Raw genomic sequence first — 13,201 nt, 5'->3', positions numbered from 1 at the left:
GCGCAAGGCAGCAGAAACAAGGAGAGCGGTGAAACACTTTGCAATGACAAAGGGTTATGCTGAGCATATAACAGGGAGGAGAGCCAATGAGTGAGGAGCGGAGGTGTGCCGTCAGCGGGGGCTGTGATTGGTTGAAGTCACGGGTGAGAGTTATATAGCAGCTGCGGGTTGATGACGTGGAGAAGGCACTTGTTGAGTGTGCGTGGCGCGCTGATGACATCCCCGCGTGGGCGCAACCTAAAGGCGGGACCAGGAGACTGTAATTATGTCTGCGCATGACGCGTGCGCACCCGTAGTCCGGCGACTGGAGGAGGATGGGTCCAGTAGTGCACTGCAGGGAGAGGGAGCAGCGGAACACCCGATCGCAGAGCGAGGCAGGCGGGAGGCGCGCCGAGGTTGGTGAGTCTCACGGATCCTCACACCAGGAGGCTACCAAGCCACGTTTCAATTGTGTCCAGTAAAGGACTATCTTTGTGCTGGGGGCATCCACAGGGGGTGGGCTGAAGCTCCCTCACAACCCAGTAGCCTGGAGGCTACCATCTAGCATGAGCCCAGAGGCTATTAGTCACATCCCAGTACTTTCTTCTGTTGCACTGCTGGGGAATTAGCCAAAGACTGGAGGTGGGTTCTGCAGACTCAGGCTCGGATTGAACCCTCACAAGGACTAAGCGAGTCCAGGACCTCTTAGCTCAGGCTTTATCCTAGAGGACTGTGATACAGCTCTTTTTGTGAGTATTTGCCCTTGTCATTTCCCTTGTTCTGTTCCAGGTGTTGGAATCCCTGTTGTTGTGTCCCCATATGATAAATTCAAAAAGTATTTTACTCCCTGTGTCTGGCTAGTGTGATCTGTGCTCTAGTGGCTAGTATAGGGTTGAGCCTACCCTCAGGGGCTCTGCTGGCAGGGGATACCCAAGGTTCGGGGCATCGATCAGGAACCTCAGATCGGGCAGGTCGAGGAACACTCAAATATTTAACTTCCTTCCATCTCATGGCCCCTTTCTGCTGCACCATTCTCACTCATCCTTTTCATCACTTATAACCCCACCATTCCCTCTTCTCCTGCAACATCCGATCTATCATTTATTTCCCCTTAGGCATAACCCTTTTTGCCGGGCTACAGGTCTTTCAGACCCGCAGTCATGCGGCTTTGTGCTTATGGCTGCAGAGCTTTCTTGAGTTCAATCCTGACACCACAAAGGCATCAACAAGATGTTGGCTGCCCACTCTCCTACCTGCTGTAACACCTCCGACCCTATTTGATCCTCGACTTTCTTTTGTATTCAGGTTAATCTTATGTCTATCTCACGCATGTTTGCATTCCATTATTGGATTAGCCCCTTCCACCTCTGCTGGGAGGCGTTTCCACGCATCAACCACCCTACCATGAAGTACTTCCTCATCTCCCCTGAGCCTCCCACCCTCTCGCTTCAGAGACTGACCTCTTGTTCTAACCTCTTCTCTTTCTCCGAAATATGCTTCCCTCCTTCTAAAACCCTTCAGGCATTTTAAGTTTCTATCCTCTCCCTTCTCTCCTCCAAGCTGTAGATATTAAGGTGCTTCCATCTTTCCCACGGCAGTGAAGAGTCAACCTCTCAACAACCATATGGGAATATGAACCGTTTCAGTGGCATACAGTCCACAGGAGTAGAGTATGGCGGACCCTCCGTCATTTCGTCCACGAGGTGGCCTGTGTGTTTACGACTCACCGTGACATTTCAAACGGAAGAGGTCCTCCTTCACAGCTCCGGAGAACCGCGGACAAGATCTCCCCTAGAACCAGGCACAGCAGGGATGATGTCACAGGGGCCACCAGTGTTCTGACCCTTGTGACATCGGTCAGCCTCATATAGTCACGTGTGACAGCAGGAAAAAAAAACACTTGACTAATCTAGTCTACCAATATTTCTACCGGGTTTGGCCATTGGCTTTCTTTCATAGCCATTGGCTTTCTTTCATAGCCATATGTCTAGCCGACGCTTTTTGGACCTCCCTTTTCCGTGAAGAAGTACCTCCTCACATCTTCCCTGAGAAGAGAATGACCTCCTGTTCTGGCGCTTCTCTTTCTCTGAAATATGCTTCCCTCGTAGACCTTGTTGAAGGAGCAGAGTGGGATATGCTTTGCATCTGAACATGTCCAAGACCCTCTGGCGTTTGCATTGCTTAGAAAGTGAAAATTACCTTCGTGCTTGCTCCACATGGGTGGTTTGCTGAAATTCCAAAACCCATCACCGGGGCATCCTAAATCCACCCTAATCTTTGTTTCCCTCCCTGTTTCCACAGCCAAGATGGCAGAAGGTTGTGGTAATGGAAAACCAGGGTTTAACTCCTAAACAAGGCAATTCAAGTGTGAAAATTTGTTTGTGTTTTTTCTTTTTTTTTAAAAAGTAGGATTGAAGCAGGGGGGTCTCCGGAGATGAACCCCATTAATTTCAGTTCCGGGGGGGACCCCCTGCTTCCGGAGATACTGAACTCCATAGGGAGTGCCGGTAGCCGCTCCTCTCGACAAGCTGGAGTTCACGTAATGGCATTGTTTCCAAGCTCCCGCGCCTTGCGGGCCAATAGGAAGCTGTGACATCATCCGGGGCGGCTTCCTATTGGCCCACGTGATGCGGGAGCTTTATAAAGCCGAGCGATACCGGCACCCCCTTGGGAGGTAAGTATCTCGCAGCAGGGGGTCCCCGGAGATGAGATGAATGAGGTTCAGATTGCTCATTTAAGGTCAGGAGAAATGGAGCAGAAACATCCCACTGATGAAACTTATTCTAGATGTGTAGTCATTGCAGAATTTGCCGGAAGAATAGCCTGAAAGTCGGACATCTGGGGTTCAACTGCAGACCCTCCGACTCTACATCAAAATCGGCAACGTTTAGGTCCTCCTTCACTTAGGGATATACAGTGCGAGCTTACCTGCCAGTGAGCCCCACTTCCATAACATGCAATTTATTGGGACCTCCGTCAGCGTCACTCCATCCGGGGCGCGATCGGGACGGTGGCGGCCATGCAAACTGTAAGGTTAGCTACACCTGTATCTCTGTTTTTTTTCTTTTTTATATATATTTATATGTGTGTAGCAGGGTCCCCTCTCTTGCCTCCTCCCTGGCAGTGGTCCCGTCGCTTGGGAGTGTTGTATGAGTTGCACCGGCCATGTTGTGGTTGGGCGCAGCTACATACATCTGGACTGTGTGTAATGCAGCGGCCATCTTGAGGTTGGCGCTACAGGAAGAGGAGGGCCTGGCTGTTCAGGATTTCCTCTGCGGATTGGAGGCGGCGTGCTCAGTCCTGACAGAGCCGGCGAAGGGAGAGGTAGAGTCCAGAGAGCTAGTCAAGCCCCCTGGACTAGGCCTGACCCTGTCCCGCAGGCCCCAGCTAGTTCCCCTACACCACAGTGGAGTATTGTAGGGCCGGCCATCAGTAAAGGACCTGCCCCCTTTGTGTGTGTATAGTATAACCAGCGAAGCAGACGGAGCCGCAGTGGAGGATTCCCTGGGCCTGGTGGAACAGCCGCGCGGTGCTACCGGAAGTAAGGCGAGAGGGGATTGTATCGGAGGCCCTGAATCGTCGGATCACGGATACGGCCTACCTAAGGAACACCCTGGTGTACCCGAGTACCCAGGAAGGTACTCGCGTGCACCAACACTACACGCAGGAGGGTAGCGCTACTCCTCATATGTACACTGTGGCTGGGGCTGTTCTGCCGGACACTGGGTTCTAGGTGCCCAGGGCATCATGAGTACTGTGGGGGAGACAGTTACCGTTATTATTGTTACCTGCTGTTTATTATTGTGTCTGTGCTGTTATTGTGGGGATACTGTGGGACCACAGTAAAGAGTGTTGCATATACTTTGTTCTGGTTGTGATTATTTGGAGTATACTCTAAAGGTATACTGGTTCCCGTGAGGGGCTATCCCGCCGCCACTGGGATCCTCAAGGGTGGAGGCACTGCACCAGGCAGGAGAGGAGGCTTAGGCCTTCTGTAAGCAGGTTAGCACCGTAACACTATTATCTGCTGTTTCCCTCGGGGGTAGGGAAAGGGTGTTACATGTACATAAAATAGAAGTGGTATTAAATTCCTTATCTAATAATTTATCAAATCAGTAATTGATCTTCAAGCGCCTGTAACTAGCTTAAGGTTCTGAGCTTCAACCAGTGGGGAGGGACGTCAGTGGAGTTCTTCTCAGCTAACACATGGGCACAAATAGGTAGGAGCAGGGCCGCCAACAGAAATCATGGGGCCCAGGATAAATTAAAGGAGCAGGCCCTCCCCACCTCTTAATGACCCCATTAAGGGGAGCACGAGATATGGGCCTATGGAGGTTGGGTTGGGGAGGGAATGAGATAAGGGCCTGGAGTGGATAGTTATGGACGTGGGTGAGTGGAGCAGAAAAAGGGGAGATTGAGAGGAGGAGGGGGTGGATAGAGAGAAAAGGAGATGGGGTAGAGAGGGGAGGAGAGAGAAGGAGGGAAATAGGGAGGAGAGAAATAGGGAGGAGAGAGAAGATAAGAAAAATAAAGGGGAGGAATATGGGAGAGCGAGGAAGAGAGAAATAGGGGTGGGAGAGGGGAAAAAGAGAGGGGGAGAGACAAAAGGGAGAGAGGGGCGATAGTGAGGGGAAGAGAGAAGGGAGAAAGAGGGGGAAGAGAGGAGAGATGGGGGGAGAGAGATGAGAGGGGGGTATAGAGAGAAAGATTGGGGGAGAGAGAGTTTCAGTGTGGAAATGCCTAAGCAACTTGTATGAAATTAGGAGCAGAGAATCCAAAGACCACATCAAGATCCCGTGCCGGGCGCCACATCAAGGTCCCATGCCGGGCGCCACATCAAGGTCCCATGCCGGGCGCCAGATCAAGGTCCCATGCCAGGCGCCACATCAAGTTCCCGTGCCGGGCACCACATCAAGGTCCCGTGCCGGGCGCCACATAAAGGTCCCGTGCCGGGTGCCACATCAAGGTCCCGTGCTGGGTGCCACATCAAGGTCCCGTGCCGGGCGCCACATCAAGGTCCCGTGCCGGGAACCACATCAAGGTCCGTGCCGGGCGCCACATCAAGGTCACGTGCCGGGCGCCACATCAAGGTCCCGTGCTGGGCGCCACATCAAGGTCACGTGCCGGGCTCCACATCAAGGTCCCGTGCCGGGCTCCACATCAAGGTCCCGTGCCGGGCGCCACATCAAGGTCCCGTGCCGGGCGCCACATTAAGGTCCCGTGCCGGGCACCACATCAAGGTCCGTGCCGGGCACCACATCAAGGTCCCGTGCCGGGCGCCACATCAAGGTCCCGTGCCGGGCACCACATCAAGGTCCCGTGCCGGGCGCCACATCAAGGTCCCGTGCCGGGCACCACATCAAGGTCCCGTGCCGGGCACTACATCAAGGTCCCGTGCCGGGCGCTACATCAAGGTCCCGTGCCGGACGCCACATCAAGGTCCCGTGCCGGGCGCCACATCAAGGTCCCGTGCCGGGCGCCACATCAAGGTCCCGTGCCGGGCACCACATCAAGGTCCCGTGCCGGGCGCCACATCAAGGTCCCGTGCCGGGCACCACATCAAGGTCCCGTGCCGGGCGCTACATCAAGGTCCCGTGCCGGGCGCTACATCAAGGTCCCGTGCCGGGCCCCACATCAAGGTCCCGTGCCGGACGCCACATCAAGGTCCCGTGCCGGGCGCCACATCAAGGTCCCGTGCTGGGTGCCTGTTGAAGAACCTGTTATAGAGTCTATGCAGAAAAATAATGCAGGATTCATTTAGTAGGCCTGCATAGGTCTGTGCTTAATATTATTACAGGAGGAATAAAAATCCCTTTATTAAAAAATACTAGAAAAGAAAAAGCAAATAATAGCAATTTTTGGGCTGTAAAATTTGTATCAACAGTTATTTTGTGTTTAAATCTGATTCATATTATCATATGATGAATACATTGATGATATACATACATGGTTACAGTTAAGGGTGTAAATGTTTAGACTTGATATCACTGGCGTTATTCTGGGGAAGTCGCCCGTTTGAAAGGAAATGAAAAAATTAAATAAAAGCGACTTAGAGAAAAAATATATAAAATATGGCTGGTAACCTTGTTGCGGTCATGTGGGGCAATAGGTGGAGTTATAAGGAGAGGTTATATGGGGCAATAGGAGGAGATATAAGGAGAGGTTATATGGGGCAATAGGAGGAGTTATAAGGAGAGGTTATATGGGGTAATGGGAGGAGTTATAGAGAGCGGTTATATGGGGTAATAGGAGGAGTTATAAGGAGAGGTTATATGGGGCAATAGGAGGAGTTATAAGGAGAGGTTATATGGGGCAATAGGAGGAGTTATAAGGAGAGGTTAAATGGGGTAATTGGAGGAGTTATAGGGAGCGGTTATATGGGGTAATAGGAGGAGTTATAGGGAGTGGTTATATGGGGCAATAGGAGGAGTTATAAGGAGAGGTTATATGGGGTAATAGGAGGAGTTATAAGGAGCGGTTATATGGGGCAATAGGAGGAGTTATAAGGAGAGGTTATATGGGGCAATAGGAGGAGTTATAAGGAGAGGTTATATGGGGCAATAGGAGGAGTTATAGGGAGCAGTTATATGGGGTAATAGGAGGAGTTATAGGGAGCGATTATATGGAGTAATAGGAGGAGTTATAGGGAGTGGTTATATGGAGTAATAGGAGCGGTTATGTGGAACAATAGGAGGAGTTATAGGGAAGGGTTATATAGGGTAATAGGAGCAGTTATATGGAGTAATAAGGTATTAGAGAGGAGTTACATGACTCATCATATTCTGATGTATCAAATTATGCCTCTCTTTGCATCAGAACACCTTTCTCTTGAGTATTTACATACAATGTATCCCTGTATTCCAGGACTCACCATTGTGTGATTTATACAATAGGATCTGTCCATTAAACACGTCACTGTCATTAGGTCGCTTTGCTCCTACGTGGGACTGACCCTCTAACCCATTAAACATGTCACTGTCCTACACAGAACTGACCCGTCAACTCAAACCTCGAACCAAAATAATTCCTTAATGTCATTTATTGCGTTTTGTAAACGAAAACATTGCTAAATTACCCTTTAGTAAAAAAAAGAACGGAAAAAAAAAAAGGATTACCTAACCACCTGGGTGCTTCTCGGGTAGCTGCGGGGGTTAATCTTTCGCGGTTCTTATTAACCATTGACGGCGGCCGCTGGTATGTTTGGGGGTAATAAAATTGCGCCAATGCCTATAACATTCAAGGTCTTGGCGGTTTCCAAATTATAGATAGAATTCAGTACGGAGCAGGAAAAGTAATTATCTCTCGTTTTCTTCTGGGTTATTTTTTGTTGTTGTGTTTAGATGGAAATGAAGACTTCTGGTCTGCAGAAGAGATTTAATACATGCCGGAGATAAAAAAATAAAAAAAACCCCAACAAAAAGAACTGAGACCGAAGGAAAAAAACCCGGAGAGAATAAAACAAGCCGATGTGTGTAACAATATCTCCACCTACAGCTCGGATGTTAAATAACTTGTTTCTATGAATTGCTGTCATTAAAGGAGTACTGTATATACCAGGCCTAGATCCTAAGAGCTCTGTTATTGACTTAGCGCAACACTAACGGAAGTTAACGCATTGTTAAGTGCTAATGGGGATCTTACAGTTAATATAATAGTTAAATCTTACCTATTTACAGGGCTCTCTTCCTCTCCTGTCCTCTCTTTTTTTTAACTTTAATTAAACACGTATTCAGGGTCTGCATGGGAGTGTAACCCATCCCCCTTTAAAGGAAAGGCTTACTAGTGTGTACCGGGCCCCACCCCGTTTTGCCATGGGATCACGACATCACATCTCGACGCGTCTCAGTGACACTCCTGAGGAAGCCGTATCATTGGTTGGCGAAACGCGTAGAGTGGTGCCGCCCATCTGGGACGCGACTGTGGAGAGAGGAATCCCAGCCTAAACCGCAACCGCGAAAGCGGCTGTTCGCGCCAATAAAATGGCGCGATTGTCTCCTTTTTGCCTCGCCAGAAAAAGTTGGCAAGAAGCGGCCGCTCGCGGCCATAGCAAAGGGAAAAAAAAGGCGCGAATTTTTTTTAACACATTTCTGCAGCGCGCATCTCGCCAATTTAAACTCGCCAGACGCATTCATGTTAAACATAGCAGAATTCGCACATTTCTGCATATGGAGAATAAAACTCTCCAAAAAAGCTACTTTTTATTAAACTCGCCAATTTTAAAATTCGCTGCTCTCTGCATAGGCCCCATAGAGTGCTGTTTCTTGTGTTTATACTCCCCATGCTCCCCCTGGATTGTGAGAAGATTATCTGCATTTTTGGGGAAGAGTGAAGACAACCCCACCGGAGGGTAGAAGCAGGGGGGTGACACTTTTATTTATATTCACTGTTTTCATCACTTTATACATCACTTGTTTTATTGTCACATTTATTTGATAGTAGGCACCTAAGGGTGTTAGCGCCTGGTTTTTCACATTTGTCACATAATGCAGCTAGGGACAGTACCATGGTTAATTTAGGATTACAGAAGAAGATTAAGGGAGTCCAGTATACGAGTAGAAGTTTGAAACCTGCATGCAGCGGTGAGCCTCAGTAACGAGGACTCCTGGGTGCCGGCGGATCGGCTCTAACCGCGGATCTGCATTGACAGTCCTCTCCGGCGGCAGAGAAGTGGCATTTCTCACTAGACAGAAGGTATTGGGGTCACTTGTATAGGACCTGTTGGAGTCCCAGTGGGACTAGCATTACAGGGATAATACAGCGGGGTGTCCCGAGCAGTAAAGGAGGGGGGCCCGCGTCTCAGAACAGGTGCGCAACTACGAGATATACCTCCCTCTGAGCGTTAAGCGCGGGCATTCATGGGAGCACGGAACACATCGATAACAATACAGAAACAGTACAACGTTGTGTTAAGTGTGGCGTGCGGTCCCCGTGCCTGGGGACACGGATAAAAGTGTGTTGTATGACAAAACTTCCTGGCGCCCATTATTCTACAACCTTACTACCTCTTCGCCCAGCCGCCTGAATCCCGCCCCTGGGTGAAAGTAACCCATGTGGAGTATCCATATAATGCACCCCAATGTAATCTCCCTAGAGGTCGGGCAGGGAGGGTTGGAGTATTAACGCCACCTTTGGGTAAGACAGGCGTAACGCCATGTTATGTGACGATAATGCAGGGCAGTGCTAACCCAACATGGTGTTACGCCTGTGCTAGTGACATCATTAACGGATGTCGGTTTTGCATACAATTAGATTGGTGGATTGGCCTTAACCTCAGGGGAACACGACGCCCGTTATTGATTTTGATAACCTGATGAGCCCCTGACTCCATGGAGCTCTGTGGATCTCGGCCTAAGTGTCACAAACGGCTTGTTTAGCGCAAAATTGACGAACGTCAAACTCAATTTCCATTGCGCTTGTGCGCGTCTATATACTGATATCACATTTCTCCATCTGCGCCCACAAAGATATTTTTTTAACACAAATGGCTGGCGCTGGGTGCACAGAAATGGCCGGCGCTGGGAGAACAGAAATGGCCAGCGCTAGGCGCACAGCAATGGTCAGCGCTGGGCGCACAAAAATGGTCGGCGCTGGACGTTCAAAAATTGCCGGCTCTGGGTGTACAGAAATGGCAAGCACTGGGTATACAGAAATGGTGGCGCTGGGTGCACAGAAATGGCCGGTTCTGGGTGTACAGAAATGGCCGGCACTGGGCACACAGAAATAGCGGAGCTGGGTGCGGAGAAATGGCCGGCGCTGGGCGCACAGATGTAAATGAGACGTACTAAAAATTAATGTTTCTGTGCGCTCACACAATCAATTAAAACTGCGTCAAAATCATCTGCTACAGTATGTTCAACTTGGCGTAAACCCTAAAAGTCTGTTTATGTTGTTAGCGCAGAATGGCGTCGCTCTGTATCACCCCAGAATGTATTACACGCAGAGCGGAGGTTTCATTATACAGGTAACACACGGTGTTATTGTCACAGCATGGCCATTATACATAATATTACAGTAATCATTTATATTTACTGACACTAGTTATAAATAAAACATACACGTAATTCTGTTTTCCTTTAAATTGAAAACAATCAGGTATTCAAAAAAGTCTTCATACATGCGATGCACAGGTTTTTGAAGGGGTCACGTACAGCACACCGGTGAGCACGGGTCCTGTATATAGGACAATCGTTAATACAAAAAGCTATATAGGTGATCCAATCTTCTCCTGAAATTAATCATATGTCCCCTCAATCCGTCCCAATATACTATCTGTCGCTAACCGCACACTTGTGACCACGTGACTTATATATACAACCAGGGTTAATACTCACGGCTACTCTAGCCAACTCACCTTTCTCCTCCGCAAGGTACTTCAAATTAGATCATATTTACCCTTACACTTACTATATATACGTGCAATTCTCCTCCTCACTTTTAAAGCTTTACACTCTTCTGCCCCTCCTTACATCTCATCCCTAATTTCTCGCTATGCACCATCCCGGCTCTTGCGTTCTTCTCAAGGATGTCTTCTCTCTACCCCTTTGTATCTAAAGCCCTCTCCCACCTTTAACCTTTCTCACTGACTGCCCCACACCTCTGGAATGCCCTTCCCCTCAATACCCGACTAGCACCCTCTCTATCCATCTTTAAGACCCACCTTGAGACACACTGGCTTAAAGAAGCATATGAGTAGCACCGTGGCTGATACTATACACATGATACATAAAGCTTTTCCCCTGCAGACGCACTTACCAGAAAGCCCTCCTACTGTCTCTGTATGTTCCTCCTACAAACCAATTAGATTGTGAGCTCCTCGGAGCAGGGACTCCTCTTACTTAATGTTACTTTTATGTCTGAAGCACTTATTCCCATGATCTGTTATTTATATTATTTGTTATTTATATGATTACCACATGTATTACTACTGTGAAGCGCTATGTATATTAATGGCGCTATACAAATAAAGACATACAATACATATATATCTTAACTCACTGCCGCCACCACCAAAGATAACACAAAAACTATATTTGTCAGGGTCTTCGATCCCTGTTTTGTCGTTAGTAAACTATGCACTTGAAATTCAAAAATCTGTTACAGCAAAATGCGTCACGAAGGTAAATTACTCTCTTCAGTACAAAGCGTGTTATAGTTAAATCAGAGACAAAAATATCTACTATATATTTCTGAAAGTGTCCTATGTGTCCGGGTCTGTATGTGTCTCCCTGTGCCCCTCCCCGTGTCCCTAGCGGCAATCTCATTGGACCTTGGGCCAGGCCAATGAGATTGCTCCCTTGGGCCGCCCGCCCCCGCACACCTCTCATTGGCCTGAGGCGGAGTGAAGGGGACACACACACACACACACACACACACACACACACACACATCACTATATACACACACACACACACACACACATCACTATACACACACACACACACACACACACACATCACTATACACACACACACACACACACATCACTATACACACACACACACACATCACTATACACACACACATCACTATACACACACACACACACACACACACACACACACATCACTATACACACACACACATCACTATACACACACACATACACATCACTATACACACACACATCACTATACACACACACATCACTATACACACACACACACATCACTATACACACACACACACACACACACACACACACACACACACACACACACACACACACACACACACACACACACACACATCACTATACACACACACACACACACACACACACACACACACACACACATCACTATACACACACACACACACACATCACTATACACACACACATCACTATACACACACACACACACACACACACATCACTATAAACACACACATCACTATACACACACACACACACACACACAAATCACTATACACACACACACACATCACTATACACACACACACACACACACACACACACATCACTATACACACACATCACTAAACACACACAACCCCCCCACACACACGGTGTTACATACATTAGTGGGGCTCACAGTGTTAGCAGCACATCTCCCGCTCTCTTCCCCACCGGTCCCGGAGGCTCCGCCTCTTCCTCCGCCTCTCCCTGTTTCCTGCGCTTTCACCCCCCCCCTCCACGTGGGAGCTGCCGGACGGGTGAGGGAGCGGCCTTCACCTCCCCTCACCCACCCCTCACTCCACTTCCCCTCCCTTCCACATCCCCTCCACCTCCACCCCCCTTCACCTCCCCTCCACCTCCACCCCCCTTCACCTCCCCTCCACTTCACCCCACCTTCACCTCCCCTCCACTTCACCCCACCTTCACCTCCCCTCCCCCCTTAACCTCCCCTCCACCCCCCCCTTCACCTCCCCTCCACCCCCTCCACCCCTCCCCTTCACCTCCACACCTCCCCTCCACCCTTCACCTCCCCTCCCCCCCCTTCACCTCCCCTCCTCCACCCCCCTTCACCTCACCTCCACCCCCCTTCACCTCCCCTCCACCCCCGCTTCACCTCCCCTCCACCCCCGCTTCACCTCCCCTCCACCCCCGCTTCACCTCCCCTCCACCCCTACCTTCACCTCCCCTCCACCCCCACCTTCACCCCCCCTCCGCCCCCACATTCACCCCCACCTTCACCCCCCTTCACCTTCCCTTCACTCCCCCCTTACAACCTCCCACCTCCCCACCACCTCCCCCCCCTTCCCACCTCCCCCCCTTCCCACCTTCCCACCACCTCCCCCCCTTCCCACCACCTCCCCCCCTTCCCACCACCTCCCCCCCTTCCCACCTTCCCACCACCCCCCCCCTTACCACCTCCCCTCCACCCCCCCTTCATCTACCCTCACCCCCCCTTCACCTCCCCCCCCCAGCCCCCCACCTCCACCCTTCCCACCTACCCCCTCCGCCCCCCCCCCCCCCCTTCACCTCCCCTCCGCCCCCCCTTCATCTCCCCTCCGCCCCCCCCTCCGCCCCCCCCTTCACCTCCCCTCCGCCCCCCCTTCACCTCCCCTTCCCCCCGCCTTCACCTCCCCTCCGCCCCCCCTTCACCTCCCCTCCGCCCCCCCTTCACCTCCCCTCACCATCCCCCACCACCCCCCCCTCACCACCCCTCACCATCCCCCACCACCCCTCACCACCCATCCTCCTCACCTCCCCTCCGACCTCCCCTCCGCCCCCCTTCACCTCCCCTCACCACCCCTCCGA

This window comes from Ascaphus truei, chromosome 15, assembly GCF_040206685.1.
Source record: "Ascaphus truei isolate aAscTru1 chromosome 15, aAscTru1.hap1, whole genome shotgun sequence".
NCBI classification, from domain to species: domain Eukaryota; kingdom Metazoa; phylum Chordata; class Amphibia; order Anura; family Ascaphidae; genus Ascaphus; species Ascaphus truei.
The sequence above is the reverse complement of the archived record's forward strand: the minus strand, read 5'-3'. Positions refer to the sequence as shown.